We start from the raw sequence: 17050 nt of genomic DNA on the forward strand, positions 1-17050 counted from the left end.
TGTGGTGTCCGCAAGGTCCATGAACCATGTTGGTTTTCATCACTTCATATAATACGGGATCTTTCTCTGCATCATTAATTTCCGCAGAAATGAGTTCATCAATTTGATCTGGTGTGACAACCATCCACCATCCAAAGAAGAATATGTACGTGCGACAAACCTCTCTTTTGCCACTCAACAGAGTACATTTAGTATCTAACAGTACCACATATACCTACCCTACTCCAAGATAAACTCCATGAAACATCGTAACTGTTGTTTGAAAAGTCGTGCTGTGACATCGTGACGATCGCTTGCTTATTGACCGCGATCCATAATTCCGCACGTATTTCACCGCATCCTGGGAGTACTTCTTGCCTTGCCTTGCCTTTGGCTGCCATACTTTGATGGAACGATATTAGGGCGACCTCTTCGTGGCTTCGTAACAAATTTCAATCTGCAATTGACCTCTTTGTGTGAAACGCACGTAAAGTTTTCACTGAATACTTTTTCTTTTGAATAGCCGGAATAAAAAAGCAAGCGACCGAAATTGAACTATTCAAATAATTTACAAATCAAAATATTGAAAAACAAAACAAACAAAAATTGAAAAAAAATGTTTATGGAAAAAAGATACTTTTTGGAATTATCCAAAAAAAAAAACATTTCCATAATTTTCTTAAGTATTCTCCTAAAAAAAAAAGTATTCTCCTTGTTTGGGCGGAGACCTATCCGAATTGGTGGTAATCACCGAAATCGGTCCAGGCGTTCTCTAGTTATAAGCGTAGTAACTAACATCACTTTCTTTTATAGATATTAAGCGATGTGATAAAAACTTGATCCACAGATGTCGCCTTTTACTTTGGCATCGTTTTGTTTAATACACGTTTACGCCAATTTAAGGTTTGAATATTGGATACTGCGATGGCAGCGCCATCTATCAATCAAACATTCCAAATTTAAAAATTGATTAAAAATGAAAAAATTATTTAAAAAACATTTTCCAGTGGACCAAATTGTAAATATAAACCATTCCCGAATCTCCTTGAACGTACACACAAAATTTCATCAAAATCGGTCCATCCGTTTAGGAGCAATTCCAAGGCAAACACACGGTCAGAAGATTTATATATATAAAGATAAAAAATAGCATTCGACTCTGATTTTGAGTTATTTTAAGAAAATTTCAAACATATTGAACAGATTGAATTATAAAAGTTGATAATTACTGCAGTATATCGATATTGGCAACCCTGCGTTGTGAGAGAGCAATCAGCTGAGACGTTTGCGACGGCAAAAATCCAAATGTCGCAGATTCTCACGTCATCGTCACGTCAGAGAGAAGGGAGTAGCGTTTTTCACTGTTCAGTTACATTGCGCGCCCATAAGATAGGTCGTGCCAGCTGACACGACCCACGATTCTGCGTTGTTCACTAACTAGCCTATTACTGTTGGAGAAAATAATTCGAGCTCCAGAACTTAATCGAGCAGGTACAATCTCCTATAAGAGTGTACAAGTGCTGGCATACGCCGATGATATTGATACCATTGGACCCAACAACCGTGCCGTGAGTTCTGCTTTTCTCAGAATGGATAAGGAAGCGAATCAAAAGGTGCTGATAGTGAACAAATGCAAGACTAAATATTTCCTGTCATCAAACGAACAGTCCTCGCACTCGGGTCATGGCTCTCACGTCACTGTTGACAGTCATAACGTTGAAGTCATAGATAATTTCGCCTATCTTGGAAGTATCAACACCAACAACAATGACAGCCTCAAAATCCAACGCAGAATAACTCTTGCCAACAGGTTCTACTTCGGACTGAGTAGGCAATTGAGAAGTAATGTCCTCTCTTGACGAACAAATACCAAACTCTGCAGTCACTCATTATTCCTGTCCTGCTGTATGGTTTAGAGGCATGGACGATGACAACATCCGATCAGTCGACGTTACGAGTTTTCGAGAGAAAGGTTCTGCGAAAGACAACGGCGAATATCGCATTCGGTAGAACGATGAGCTGTACAATATGTATATACGATTACATTGACATAGTGCAGCGAATTCAGAGACAGAGGCTGTGTGTGATGAAAACACTCCAGCTCCGAAAGTATTCGACGCAGTACCCGTCGAGGGAAGCAGAGGAAGAGGAACACCTCTACTCCGTTGAAGAGATCAAAGGGAGAAAGACCTGGCTGCACTTGGTATCTCGAATTGGCGCCAAATCGCAGAAAGAAGAAAGGATTGGCGCGCTGTGGTTGACTCGGTTATAGCCGCGTGGGCGGTCTCTACGCCCTTAAAGAAGAAGAAGGTATGCCATTTATGCCAAGATTTTACTAAAACTGAGTTTTTCTGATGAAAAAGGCTTATAGCTTTATAAGCTATTTAGAGCTTTATTGCGAAACTTTTTTAAAATGTAGGACATATAATATTTAACTCCAAAATGGCCTAACTTTAATATTTTCCCCTTGAAAATGGGCAAGTCTTCGATCTGATAATGTATTCCTACAATTTCTGAACTTAATTAAACCTAATCTAAATTCAGAGTTTTTTTTACACACAAGCCAGTAGAATATACATATGTACATACTCCTCCCGGAGCGCACACGCTTGAGTAACAAAATAAGCAACAATTTGTCATCACATGGCAGTTACATACTAATATATTTGCTTTGGCATTTGAACGAGAAAAAAATTAAGTTATCTCCCAGTGTTTTTCGCAACGTACTTCGAATGACACAAAACAAATCCTGGCTGGCAACAGAATAGACATGCCAATCGATGGCATTCCCGCAATCAGCGGAGCCAACCAATAACCAACTTTTATGACTTCCAGCAGTGACGAAAAAAAGTAACTAAAAATACGAAAATAAACAATACGAAAATTTTTGTTTGAAATTATGAAAAGAAATGGCAGTATAGCAAATAAACGAATATATCTAAGGGCAGCGGCGCACCACACCTTGCGAGACCCTAATTGAATTGCTGAAACTTTAGACGAAACTCGAACATTTGCCATCGCCGAAAAGCGAACGACGCCACTTTTGTTGAATGGTCACCGTTTGGCAATTGCTGATAACGACATTCATCAGCAGGACCACGATGCCAAAGCACCCTCGCCCCATACGCAGCCATGCACAGGCACACTGGTGGCGACGCTGGTTTTCGCTTGCAACGATTGGCCCGTAAATTATTGTTTGCTGGCCTTTTCTTATTTCATCGACGTGCGTTCACCGTTATTGCTGCGTGCAACTCGTGCAAATGAAGTTTTTGCAAACGCCCGCAGCCTGAATTCCATACCTCCTACCTCCACCCCCACAGCAAGCAAACACTGTTTGGCAATCACAAAGAAAAGTAAACAAAAAAACCACAATAATTTTGTTAGTGTCGCCATTGTTTGCATGTCGCATGACACAAACACACACACACACACAAATAATCACAAAAGTGTCATCATATTTTTGCAATTTCACACAATTTTTTAGGACTCCACCAAGCCTGGCCGCCATCACTGGCCGAATGCCGCTGTTAAAAAATATTAGAATTTGGACTGTGGCGCTCGGCGTGGTCCGCAGAAAACCCGTTAGTTTTTCAATTACGCCACACGCAGATTACGTTGATAGTTGCCTCATGACTGTGTTGGTGTCAGCTGCACGCAGCATTCCAAACCTAAATGCATTCAAGCGAGCCAGAGCGGCATTTACGTTAGGCGTTGCCTAGCGCCAATCACAAATGTACGAATGGATGTGTTTGTATGTAGAATTGCGCATCGAGTTGTGGTTGAGATTCAATCCAATAAGGCTAAAAATCGAATGGACTAGAAGAGAATTGAAAGAATTTTAATCGAAATTCGTCTCTTTAAACATACCCCATCGGTGAAGGCTATGATACTATTTTTGTGATACCGAGGAGAGTTGGGGTAGGTTAAGTTAAGAGGTCGATCCTAATAGGGATCTCACTTAGACAGCCGGTCTGTTGTGTTACCTAAAACTCCTATGTAATAGATCATAAGTCTCTTACAAATCGACAAAACGCCTTGATCCTATCACAATTTTTTTGAGACAGCTGATGTCAGCTCCGGCTATGTTTCCCGATTCGTTGAAGCTGAAGCTGCCGATATGTTTCAACCTCAGCTTGCAAAGCTACTCAAAAAAGGAGAAAGAAGACCACTCCAACCCGGTCCCATTCAGACGTAATCGGGGCAAGATAACCCGCTCTGGCTAGCTCGTCGGCTTTAGAGTTGCCAACGACTCCTCTACGACTAGGCAATCAAACGAATCTGATGATGATATAGCTTGATACCATTTATAGTGAAGAGAGACACTCCTTAATTAGCTTGGAACGCGGAGTTAGCGAGCTCAGCGTTAAGCTCTGCTGTCAGAGTGAATCCTCACCTGCCTGAAAGCGGCTGCACATCGTAGCAGTACGTCTACCACCACCTTAATAAGAGCCGCTGGCCTACAGCTAGGATTTACGAAGAGCTCCTTGCAAACAACTCCTCAACTAACCATCTCACCTAGCTTCGACCCATCCGTGAAAAAGCTCCATTCGTCTTTTCTCCAGCGGCTCCTTCCTATCCACTTATCTCTCGACGGTATATGAGCACAGAAAAAGCCTCCTCTGCGACGGAGTGATGCAAGTTTCGAAGAATGCAGTTAAAGGAGCGAATTAAAAGACAGCGGCTACGCTGGCTACTCTCCAGCTCTGAGTATTCGACGCATTACCAGCCGGGGGAAGCAGAGGAAAAGGACGACCTCCACTCCCTTGGAGGGACCAGGCGGAGAAAGACCAGGCTTCGCTTAGAATCTCCAATTGGCGTTATCTTGCGAAAAGAAGAAACGACTGGCGCGCTGTTATTAACTCGGCTATAACCGCGTGAGCGATTTCTACGCCAGTAAAGATAAAGTTGAAGTAGGAGATATTTTCGGCGTGTTCTTGTTCGAGCCCCTTTATATCCAAAACTTCACTGAACCTTAGAGTATACTTAGCAGCAATGCACCTGTCGGCAATTTCACCGAGGGGCCTAAATATCACTCATGAAATATTAAAGTATCCCCCAAAATAGCCTCCACTTTACAATACAGCAAATCCTATAACGAAATAATACCAACCTTGCTCGTATAACCCGTTAGCATCCTGCGTAGCCACATTTCCGCCTCAAACCGAGAAAGTTTGAAAAACTTCCCAGGTTCAAAATTTCAATGGATACAAAATGATTTTTTATGCGAAACTAAGAAAAAGTTGTGAATGCAGATGTTCTTCAAATAAATGAATACTAAAAAGTTCTATTCGGGAATTTCCTTGCTGACCCAGAACCCTGCAATGCCAATAACAATAGATTATTTAGAAAAATCAGGTGACTGGCAACGATCGTCCACTTTGGCAAGGGTTTGCTCGCAACATGCAGCTAGAAGAATAATAGCTCCTTCAAGTAAGTAAAAATTTGAATTTCTAATGAAAAAAGAAACTTTTCCCAGTTCATTTAAAGGCAAGAGTCCATAATAATTTCAAGGCTATACTAAAGGCCGCGCTGCTCTTATTGTGCAACAAATGCGCTTGGCTTATCCCATTCGCTATAACTCATATTCATGCAAGTGGAAGCGCATCCCGAGTCTATTGTCTAAATTATTTAGTGCATATGTGAGGCTACGCCATTGCATTTACGACAATATATGATTATGTGCGTTGTGTTTGTATGGGCGAAGGCGCGCATCCGCAGAATGAAAGAGGCAAAACTTCCTTGAACAACTTATGCCATTTCCGTTTCCGTTAACAAACAACAAAGCCAAACCGGCGTGCAGGCGTCCAACAATAGACAACACAATCAAGGCGGCAAACGCGACAAGAACTTCCATAAATTATAGATACGAACACACACGAACAAACACATACAGCAAAGGAGGAGGTAGGAGATTGAGAAATACGAGAAGCAAGTAGAGAAATAAAAGGGCTGCAACAACAGTAAGAATACCAAGGTAATGTATGGAGGTGAAGATGGAGAGGCAAAGAGAAAAACACTCGAAGACATTGGCGCTTTGTTGACCAAGAATAATGTTTCGAAGCATTATTTTCGTGTAAAGAAACTCGAAACTTTTCCTCAACTGCAACACCTAAATGAAGTTTTAGTAGACCCGCAAATATCGGCGTCGAAATGTCAACAGAACACGCCAAGCGAGACGATGGAAATCCGACGATGAAGAGGTGTATGCAAGTATGTTGTGCCAAGCAAATCGAGAAGAAGAAGCGAACGATGAAGTGGCAAGGAAGATGAGCGTAACTTTTTAAAAGTGCCAAAGTTTTATATTCGCCACAAATACTTGGATTACCAAAGCGGCACGCTGGCAGACTCGCTTGCCCCAACCGCCATCAATGCATGAAAGTTTTTTTTAGTGTGTGTGTGCATGTTGCAAATACAAAATAGCATAAAGAATGTGCGCTCGATATACACGTGCGCTCAATTCTTGTCTAAGTCGCCTACGGGTTAATAAAGTAAGCGGCAAGTGGGCGATAAAGGCGAACGTAATAAGCGGCAGTGAAGGAAAATAGAGATGTTTATGGCGACAACCGATCCAGGAGAGTGCGAGGTATGTTAAAAAAAATTAAGTGGGGAAATGAGCAAATGAGGCGTAATGGCAGCTGAGGGTGCAACTGGAATGCGCCAGAAAGCAGCTTACTTTCAGCGCTTCTGTGTGTGTGTGGCTGCTGCTGTTGCACGCATAATGTAGTTGGACGCAAAATGCATGCAACTCATACAAGAATGGCGCACGTTAAGTAGCTTGACTTCATGGCTACTTTGGTCATTGCAAATGTTTTGCGGCAAGTGACTCGTTGTAATATTTTATGGTATTTTCGCACAATACGCTACTGCGTTAGCGTTAGTGGCAATAAGCGCGCCAAGCTGCTGCAAAAATGTGCCCCACAATTGCCATACACATAACTTCGCATATGAAATGCCTTACTTTATCAGACTTTCCTTCCATTAGCCAGCTCTAATGAAGCGTTGCCGCAGGTGGCGAGAGGTGAAGGAAAACCATCTAAAGCGTAAATGTTGTTGTACGTAAGAAAACAACTCAAATTTTAACTTTAAAAATAAGATATTATGGACTTACATATGTATTACGCGCTTCAGACTAGTAAATATACTCAATTTATAATAATTTCATTTATGTTATTGTTCTCACTTAACCGATGCTCTGATGAACGACACATAGCGTCGTTAAACAAAAGGTGGGTTACGAGTCGATTAGCAATATGTTAGGTACTTAATTATACCGTATCACAAAAAGGGAGACTCCACAATCTGTGACAATTACCGTGGGATAAGCCTCCTCGACATCGCTTATAAGGTTCTATCGAGCATAATGTGTGAAGGATGAAGGCTCACCGTCAACAAACTCATTGGACCTTATCAGTGTGGCTTTGGACATGGAAAATCAATAACCGACCATCATTCATCATGCGCCGAACCTTGGAAAAGACCCGTGAAAAGAGAATCGACACACCACCTTTTCGTCGATTTCATAGCTGATTTTGACAGCATGAAAAGCAGCTGCCTTTATGCCGCGATATCTGAACTTGGTATCTCCGCAAAACTAATAGGGCTGCGTAAACTGACGTTAAGCAATACCAAAGGTTCCGTCTGGATCAGAAAGGATCACTACGATACCAAACGAGGTTTCAGACAAGACGACCCCCTTTCGTGCGACTTCTTCAATCTGCTCCTGGAGAAAACAATTCGAGTTGCAGAACTTAATGGAGCAGGTACCATCTTCTATAAGAGCGTACAGATGCTGGCGTATGCCGATGATATTGATATCATTGGCCTCAAAACCCGCGCCGTCATTTCTGTTGTCTCCAGAATGGATAAGGAAGCAAAGCAAATAGGTTGTGCACTGAACGAGGGCAAGGCGTAATATATCCTGTCATCAAACAAACAGTCGTCGCACTCGCGAGTTGGCTCTCACGTCACTGTTGGCAGTCATAACTTTGAAGTTGTAGATAATTTCGTCTATCTTGGAATCAGCAACAATGTTAGCCTCGAAATCCAACGCAGAATAACACCCTTTAATGATACAAGTATAGTATTCTCAAGGCTTTGGCTCGCACCAATTTCGTACTCAAAATCGTGTATAAAACTGATAAAGTTTAAAATGAATAGTTCATAAGCCCAAGGTTTAAATTGGTCAACAATATTTGGAATCTGCACCAAGGAAATCAACCGTTGAGAACATTGTTTGCCAAGTTTTAACGAGGCTAAATGAGCTCCGAGGACGGTGAACACAGTTTACGCCGAAAAGAGTTTGTTACCGACGAAAACATCAAACAATTCACAAAATAATTTTGGACGATCATAAAGTGAAGTTCCTCGAGATAGCTTGGAGATGTTCAAGCGAAATAACCCCGAGTTTTTGCATCGATATGTGACTGTGGATGATACATGTCCTCACCATTTCAGTCCAAGTTGCAAACGACAGTCATCCGAGTGACTACACCCGTGTGGAAAAACCAACAGTCGGCTAGCAGGGTTTTGACGTCTGTATTTTGGGATGCGCATGAAATAATTTCTACCTTGAAAACCTTGAAAACCACCAACAGCAATTATTATATAAGTAGCGCTATTGTATTGTATTGTTTAAAGGTCAAAATCGGCAGCATTTGAAGAAAAGAAAACTACTGTTTCACCAAGACAATGCGCCGTGTCTCAAAACAAAGAAATCGATGGTAAAAACCCATGAATTGGGATTGGAATTACCTCCACATCCACAGAATTCTCCACATCTGGCCTCCAGCTACTATTTCGCATCCTCAGATCTCAAAATAATGCTCCCTGGGAAAACATTTTCGTCGAATGAAGAGGTGATCACCGAAACTGAGGCCTCTTTTAATGAAAACGACAAATCGTAGTACAAAAATGGTATCGAAAAGTTTAAGGGTCGCTATACTCAGTGTATCACCCTTGAAGAGACCTGTGTACAATAGAAAAAACGAATTTCGGTAAAAAATGTGCTTTACTATGGTTGGTCGGGGACTTTTCAATTTAGCAGATTTGACGAATCGATAGGCATTGCTAAATCAACTCAGCCCTTCACGATGATCATTCTTCAAAACAAATACTTTATAGGCCTTCTGACATTTCCTTCAGGATATTAACTTCATTAGATATCACCGTTCCTTATTGGATTGTTTAGATAACATATTTTAGACCATAATATTACTTACTTATACCAACATGAATAGAGATTATATTGAGCAATGAATATGACAATATTTGTCCTCTCGGAATTTTTTCTGGTTATTTATAATGTTTAATGCCAAAGGCGTAAAAAGATGCGTCTCAATTTTCATTTAAACATTTTGTCGCTATCCAATAGACGAATAAAATCAAATGCCAAATAATGGAAAATTTAAGAAACAAAAATTTTCACAACCCGTTAAAGATATAGTTAATATAAGAGAGACAACACTACAAATATCGATTAGAGCTTTCTTGGGTTTCACCTGAATTTCAAATGAAAATATATTATGTTTTTCTTTTTCCTTTTCTTTAAATTTATTTCGGCAATGGATTTTCCTTGCTAAACCACCTGTGGTGTCTTACATTTGATTTGCAACACGTGGCCAAATCTTTTAAGGCAGCACGCCGTTGGATTTACGCTTCGTTGAGCAAGTCGAGTCTTCCATTTTGCTTGTATTTGCTTGTATTATTTTTACACTTGTTTATTTTTTGTTTTCGATAAAGGCGGAATTCGATAAATTTGTACTAAAGGAATTGGGTGTGTTGGGTGACAAGCCAAAAGGTATATTGTTCGGAATAACAGTAACTCAAGTAATTAATAATAAATTGCATAAATTTTCGAAAACATTTTTTGATTTCGATAAAATCAAAATTTAACTGAAGTGTAACCAATGCAGCCATTCAAAAGATATCAACTATGTGTTCAATTAAGACGAGTTCTACGAAATGAATCGAATCAAGGCTGGCTGGTATGTTCCCTGGTCCCGTTGCACCGAGCCGCAAAACAAAGAAACACAAAAAAATTAAATTCCAATTCCAACATGAATTAATTGAAAAATGCGGAATTCGGAAGCACAGTTGGCGAAAGCTGACATCTGTATATACGAATAATTTAAGCAAAGTTGCACTGAGAACAATATGCGAGATGGGTGATTGAAAGGCAATATCTTCTGATACATGCAATAAAAAGCATTAAGGCGCGAAGACAAGAACATGCTACACGAATTTATGTACTCAAATTTGACGGAGCAAATGAACTGAGATGCTTGAGTTCAATATCACAAGCTCACATTTCAATGCATCACATACATAGCAAAGGAATAAGCGACCATAGACTGTCTTTCAGTGTGAAGGAGAAGTTCAAGGCTGCAACTAACAGCTGTCGCAAATACATACAAGTTTAAGGAGACAACCTATCTTGTACCACAGCACTAGATCTGGTTTTACAGCAATTTCGCATCGGCAATGCAGTCACCAATATAACTTTCACAACTGTATTGCGTGTACGCCGTGGAGCACAAGTGAAATCTAAGAAGCTACGCGCGCAGTCATTGTGGACTACAAAGCTTACAAAGGCATTTGCATTGTTCAGCCCTCAGAGACAGTGCACAGGCGACACTCCAGCATCAATGCGGAGCAGCGGTGAACTGCAGGCGAAATTGAAAATGGTAAAGTCTTATATTGTATTGAAGGTAAACGCAGGACCATCGGCTTGTGTAGTATTGCAGTAAAACGATAAGCAGCGCATATACACACACTCGCTGGGACATTTCGTCTTACTTGTGCTTGTGGATCAAGGTTTTATTCTATATAAATAAATGAGTTTGGTGATTTGTGGGCAGAATTATGCGCAGGATTTGCTGGATAGTGAGGCAGGAGTATGGAGGATGGAGACATGTGTAGAAGTTCAAGCAAATGAGGAAAGTTCTCTGATTAGCATACAATTGGGAGTGGCCATAAACGATTCTTTTACACACGGCTCAGTCAGCTCACGACTTCCGGTCCTAGACCAAATATCCTCTAGGTAGCCAGAGAACATCAGTTGAAGGCGAGCTAAAGTGAGAAGGCGAAGCATCCCCTCCACACGGTTGTGCGCTGGGTTTGGGAACCGCCACGTAAAAACACCACCAATGAGAATAAGAAAACAGCCTCGGTTGAGAGACCTCTTTTGATGGCAACCTTGACAAACAACATGACAAATTAAGGATTACGATTTGAGGGCATGCACCTGGAATGTCCGATCCCTTAATTGGGAAGGTGCCACTACCCAGCTGGTTGATGTCCTTGATATCACCGCAGTCCAAGAAATGCGATGGACGGAACAAGGACTGAAATAAATCAGAAATAAACAGTGTGTATTAAAAGTGTGTTCGGGGTACGATAAACATCAAAAATGGTGTGCATACGTACTTGAGTGAGTCCTAAAAAAATCAGTCGGTGTAAAGAAATAACTCAATTATCAAGCAGTCACGCAGGTTAAGGCTTGGCCCCGGGTAAGTAAATAGTAGCACTCAAGACTGACGAATCAGTAGAGTCCAAAATCACAGATCTCATGCGATAAACCAAAATATAAATCCGTATTCCACAACACCCCCCGGGTGGCTGGCCGGTGAACATTTAGACGCCTTTACACATTCAATAATAAATTCAATAAGCGAGTAGGGTTTATGGCTCGCGGTGAACGGCAACGCCCGCTTCGCTGCACACGAGGATGGCACTCCAGAAACAACAACATTTGGACGAACAATAGCTAGACCGCCAAAACGCCCAGCAGAGCATGGCACAAACACGCGCACACGTCCAACAACACACAAAAGGCATATTTAAAATTCAAAAGTGCACTTTATTGCCTGTAAGTGTTGCCAATGTGCCGAACAGTGCGATTTGTGCATACCAATCTTATCGTAAATCGTAAAATGGTTAAATGGTAAATGCTAAATTGGACGTTCAAGCGTGCGCCGCCCATTTTGGCGGCTCTTTAGGGCAACCCAAGTGCCCGCGCGCCAGAGATGGGTGTCGCACCGTAAGGGGAAGCACAAGGCGTACACAATGGACGACAATGATTTTTATGGCCAAACAAAAAGTCAAATCTATAGCCGGGCGAACAATTGCTCTACATACAACAAATATATATGTATGTATATGGTATGTGTGTGTATTTACCTATTGCTTTTTTCCTTTTGTTGACGCGCTGCATATTGCTGGCAGCGCAGCGGGTGCACATCGAGCAGCTGCAGAAGAGTGCTGAAAGAAAAACCAATGCAAACGAAAGAAGCCCAACTGAGAAAGAGAAATATTTCCATATTGGATTAGCGCACACAAAGAACGGGTCATGCAGAGCAGTCGGTAAGGATTCGCACCAAAGACCATACCGCTCAATTCACCCCGAGCAAATGAAAAAAACAACAACGACACCAGTGCAATGGCAGTATAACGGCAGTTCAGTTCACCCACATCCGTTAGGCGTATATTCAACATACAAACAAAGATGTGTGTGTGTGTGTTGGATGGAAGCTCATAGATTTGCGAATTGTTTGCTTTGGGGCATTTTGATGTGCCGCTCGATAGTCGGGCGGGAACGATTACAATGTGCTTGAGGTTGCTGGTACGCCACTTTGGGCATTTCGAATTATGAATAGTTCATCGGATAATGCGGCGGATAGTAAATGGCCTCTAGGGCGACACAAAGGAAGAGAGAGTAAAAGCGAAAAAATAAAGAGCGAATATTAAAGCGATTTATTACGAAATCAGATGTTGCCAGCAAATGCCGCTGCCTGTGTGGAATGTTCGAAATGAAGGAATAACAGCAATATTTAAGCCTTCATCCAACTGAGTTTTACACAAATTAAAGTGAATATCACTAAAGTAATCTTTAGAGATTGAAATGTAATTGTTTTAGAGCGGCAATATTTTATCTGTTATGAAGCTCAAAGATAGTTTTCAGAGCGTAGTAGAATTGGCATCTTTTTTACTTCCGAACTTAACATGAACCGGTTTTGTAATGAATATTGTCAGGAGCTCTCTATCATTTTCAGGTTTCAGACTCCCTGACTATTGTAATGTTTCTTAAGCCGATGTTTCTGACAGTATATTTGCTACTCCGCAGTGCAGCCTCCTTCAAAGAAGTGACTATACACTCTGATAGCTGGACTCTGATAGCCATGCGTTCAAGGCTGGTTAAGAAACTCTATTACTCATGGCATCGAATCACATTGTCTAATAGGTGCCAGACCACAGCGGCCTATCAGTAGAATGGGAACGGTTTGGCACTCCACTCTTCTCGTGAATTCTATATAGTACTGGATAGTTGGACTTCGCAGGAACTTGGTCCACGAAGAGATACCATACAGGGTTTTTCTGAAAAATAATAGGGCTAACTTGATTTAAAACAAATTTATTGAACCAACCGTTACAATTTTTAAAAACTTTCAAAATAGACACCTTCTGCGTCGATGCAGCGCTGCCAGCGCGATTTCCAAGCATTGAAGGCGTCACGGAAGGCATTCTCTGAAATAGCCTTGAGAGCCGAGGTGCATGCTGCTTGGATCCCCTCTGTTGTCTCAAAATGCTTGAAGATTGCCTCTTTGTCTCGGGATCATACTCAAAGATCCATGACTCGTCACCTGTGATTACGTTATTAAAAAAAGGGAGTCACTTTCACACATTTCTGGCAAACTTCCAGTCGTCGCGATTTCTGGTTGTCAGCACGTTTGGAACCATCTTCGCTCGCACCTTGCGCATGTTCAATGTACTGAAACACAGATGGGCAATACTTAGTCGACGATCTGAGTTCAAAACTTTGCGCACAGGAGTCACATAGTCGGTGTTTGTCGAAGTCGCAGGTCGCCCAGCAGGCTCTTCATCAGCGACCTCTTCCCGGCCGTCAAAAAGGCCTGGTGCCACGGAAACATAACACTTCTTGCTAAGCAACAGCGGAAGAAAATCAGTCCTATGACTTTCCGGACAATCCCTATAGACCCAAGATCGTTCGTAAGAGATCCGATGAGCTCATTGTCTCTCCCTATTTGTGGGGATTTTATGCGCTTTCCACGTCCAAGCTGTAAGGTTTCCTCGAATCTGTCGTTTGAGCTTACTAAATAGCCAGAAGTCACACGGAGCTAAATCAAGCGACCACGGTAGTTGCGGCACGATATTGGTTGAAGATTTGGCAAAAAACTAACGACGAATCGTGGTACAAAAGCCAAGAGTTGTTGGCCCATAATTCCGGCATCTTTATACAAATAGTTTCGCACAAACAACGCATAACACTCAAATGGTAGTCTTGTTGACAGTTTGGCCTGTCGGAAGGAATTCGGAGTACACCACACCTCGAAAATCAATAAACGTCTTGGTGTTTCTAGCATTTCTACACAGTGCATTAAAACGTCCCAAACTTTTTTTCAATTAAGACATTCTACAAAATTCACCTGAAGTCAATTTATCCGCACGATGAAAGTCCAGAAATGTTCAGTTAATGCAGCACGTTTCACGAGCTAAGCGCCTTCAACCATTCTATTCGGAGACAGTGAACGCCTAGCCAACACCCAACTGTGACTGCCCATAACAAACACAAGCGCCTGAAATGTTCCTTACACTTATTTCACACTTTTCCGTATTTGACAGCAAAGGATCAACTTGTCGTTTATTGTGTCAATTATCATTAAGTCCATCCGCAAGAGAACACTGCGATACAAGTGTGTTGTTTTTATTGTAACGCTTGTAAATTATCGTTATTGTTATTATTGTGCCAGATTGACTGTACATAAGTATAGCTCGGCTTTGGTCTGCCAGGCATTTTGACACTTGGCTTGGCAGAATTTGTGGCTTGCGTTGAACGGAAGTTAAATACTGTTATTTACTTGCTCAATTTCAAGTAAAAGGTTTTCCGAACGAAGTTGTTATTGTTGTTGTTGCATGTTTTCTTAAATTAGAGTCTTTATTACATCGGATGTCACAGGTTCCGTAGAAATTGTTGTTATTAGTAAAGCTGAAACGCTTTCGTTACGGAAATACTAAAGACAATGAATACTCGTGCCAGTTACAGTTATTTTATTATTAGCCAAATATTACGATGAAATTGCTTACATTTTATAAAGGCAAATAGTTTCGTAGCGGTGTCTACGACAGTAAAGAAGAAGAAAAAAAATAGTTTAGGAGATGTGAGCATGTTTGTAAGAACTTTTTAACGTAGTGTTTTTGACTCCAAAAACTTTAAACGCTGTCTTCCTTCAAAACGTCTGGCTCCCATCGACTTTTTACACGACCATCTTCGATATATTTATCTGGTATTGATCGAGGGAATTCGATTTTCGATAATAAGTAATTTTGATTTTTTAAGGCATTATGAGAGCCGTTTTCTCAATGAGCCAGCCAGTTAGCAGTCATTTCACCGACACCGGAAAGCAGAGCATAGCACAACCTCTTCGTCGATTTTAAAGCACACGAAAAGTAGCTGCCTTTATATCGCGATGTCTGAATTTGGTATCCACGCAAAACTAATACGGCTGTGCAAACCGACGTTGAGCAATACCAAAAGTTCTGTCAGGATCGGGAAGGACCTTTCCTTGCCGTGCGATACCCAACAAGGCTTCAGACAAAGGTACTTGTTTTCGTGGGTCTTCTACAATTTACTCTTGGAGAGAATAATTCGAGTTCCAGAACTAAATAGAGAAGGTACCATCTTCTATAAGAGTGTACAGCTGCTGGGCGACGACGATGACATCGATATCATTGGCCTCAACAATCACGCCGTTAGTTCTGGATCTGGTAATGAACGAGGGCAAGACGAAATATCTCCTGTCATCAAATATCATTGTTGACAGTCATAGCTTTGCAGTCGTAGATAATTTAGTCTATCTTGGAACCAGTATTAACAGCAATCACAATGTCAGTCTCGAAATTCAATGCCGAATAGCTCTTGCCAACAGGTGCCACTTCGAACTGAGTAGGCAATTGAGAAAGTAAAATCCTCTCTCCACAAACGAAGTCCAAATTCTATAAGTCACTCATTATTATTGTCCTGCTATATGGTGCAGAGCCATGGACGATGACAGCATATGATGACTCGACGTTGCGAGTTTTCGACAGGAAGGTTGTCCGAGAGATTAATGGAACTTTGCGCGTTGGCCATGACGAATACCGCATTTGATGGAACGATGTCGTCCGAATGAATGAAAACGCTGCAGCTCTGAAAGTATTTAACGCAGTACCCGCCGGTTGAAGCAGAGAAAGAGGAAGACCTCCACTTCCACTTCGTTGGAAAGACCAGGTGGAGAAGGACCTGGCTAAACTTGGAATTTCCAATTGGCGTCAAACAGCAGCGTAGAAGGACGATTTAACTGTTGTTAACTCGGCTATAACTGCGTGAACGGTGTCTACGCCAATAAACAAGACGAAGAAAAAGAAGAAGACAATCAAACTGATCGATATTTTCAGTTTATCGAAAGTGAAATACACTAAAAAATTGTAAATTGAGTCCCGTTACAATTCTCTAATACAATAAACAACTACATTTAGTTGATATTATTTGCGACTTTGGTTACACGATGGAGGTTTTTCGGCTTGTTTTGTTCAGGTTTTAATTTCTGCCAACAAAGGTCAACTAAAAAGTTTAAATTGGTGCATTGAAGTATTCCGAAAAGTTCTCCAACTCAAGCAGCGTGCGAGTCAAGCACTAAAAACGGCTATCCGCCCACATGGTTGCGCCTCCAGAAAAAGTTCAAACACAGGCCGGCCGGGCCAAACAGCGGATGAGGCAAACGGAAGCAAAGCCAAAACATGAATTTTATGTCATGCAAATTCTTGTTCTTTGTTCTTGTGTTTGTCTTTGTTTTACAAAAGCCACCGACACCGGAAAGCGGAGAAAAACAGTGTCAAAATAACACAAAAATATGAAAAACCCAGAGCCCTGTGAACGGTTGGCTGAAACGACACGCGAACTGACAAGTGGACACGCAGCGGGCAGAAGGGGAGCCTGCGCATAACACTTCAGATTTGGGTTCATGAGTATTAGGCATACATATATACGAATATGGGCCAAGCCAAGTAACACAAACAA

This window comes from Bactrocera dorsalis, chromosome 2 (assembly GCF_023373825.1).
Source record: "Bactrocera dorsalis isolate Fly_Bdor chromosome 2, ASM2337382v1, whole genome shotgun sequence".
NCBI classification, from domain to species: Eukaryota; Metazoa; Arthropoda; class Insecta; order Diptera; family Tephritidae; genus Bactrocera; species Bactrocera dorsalis.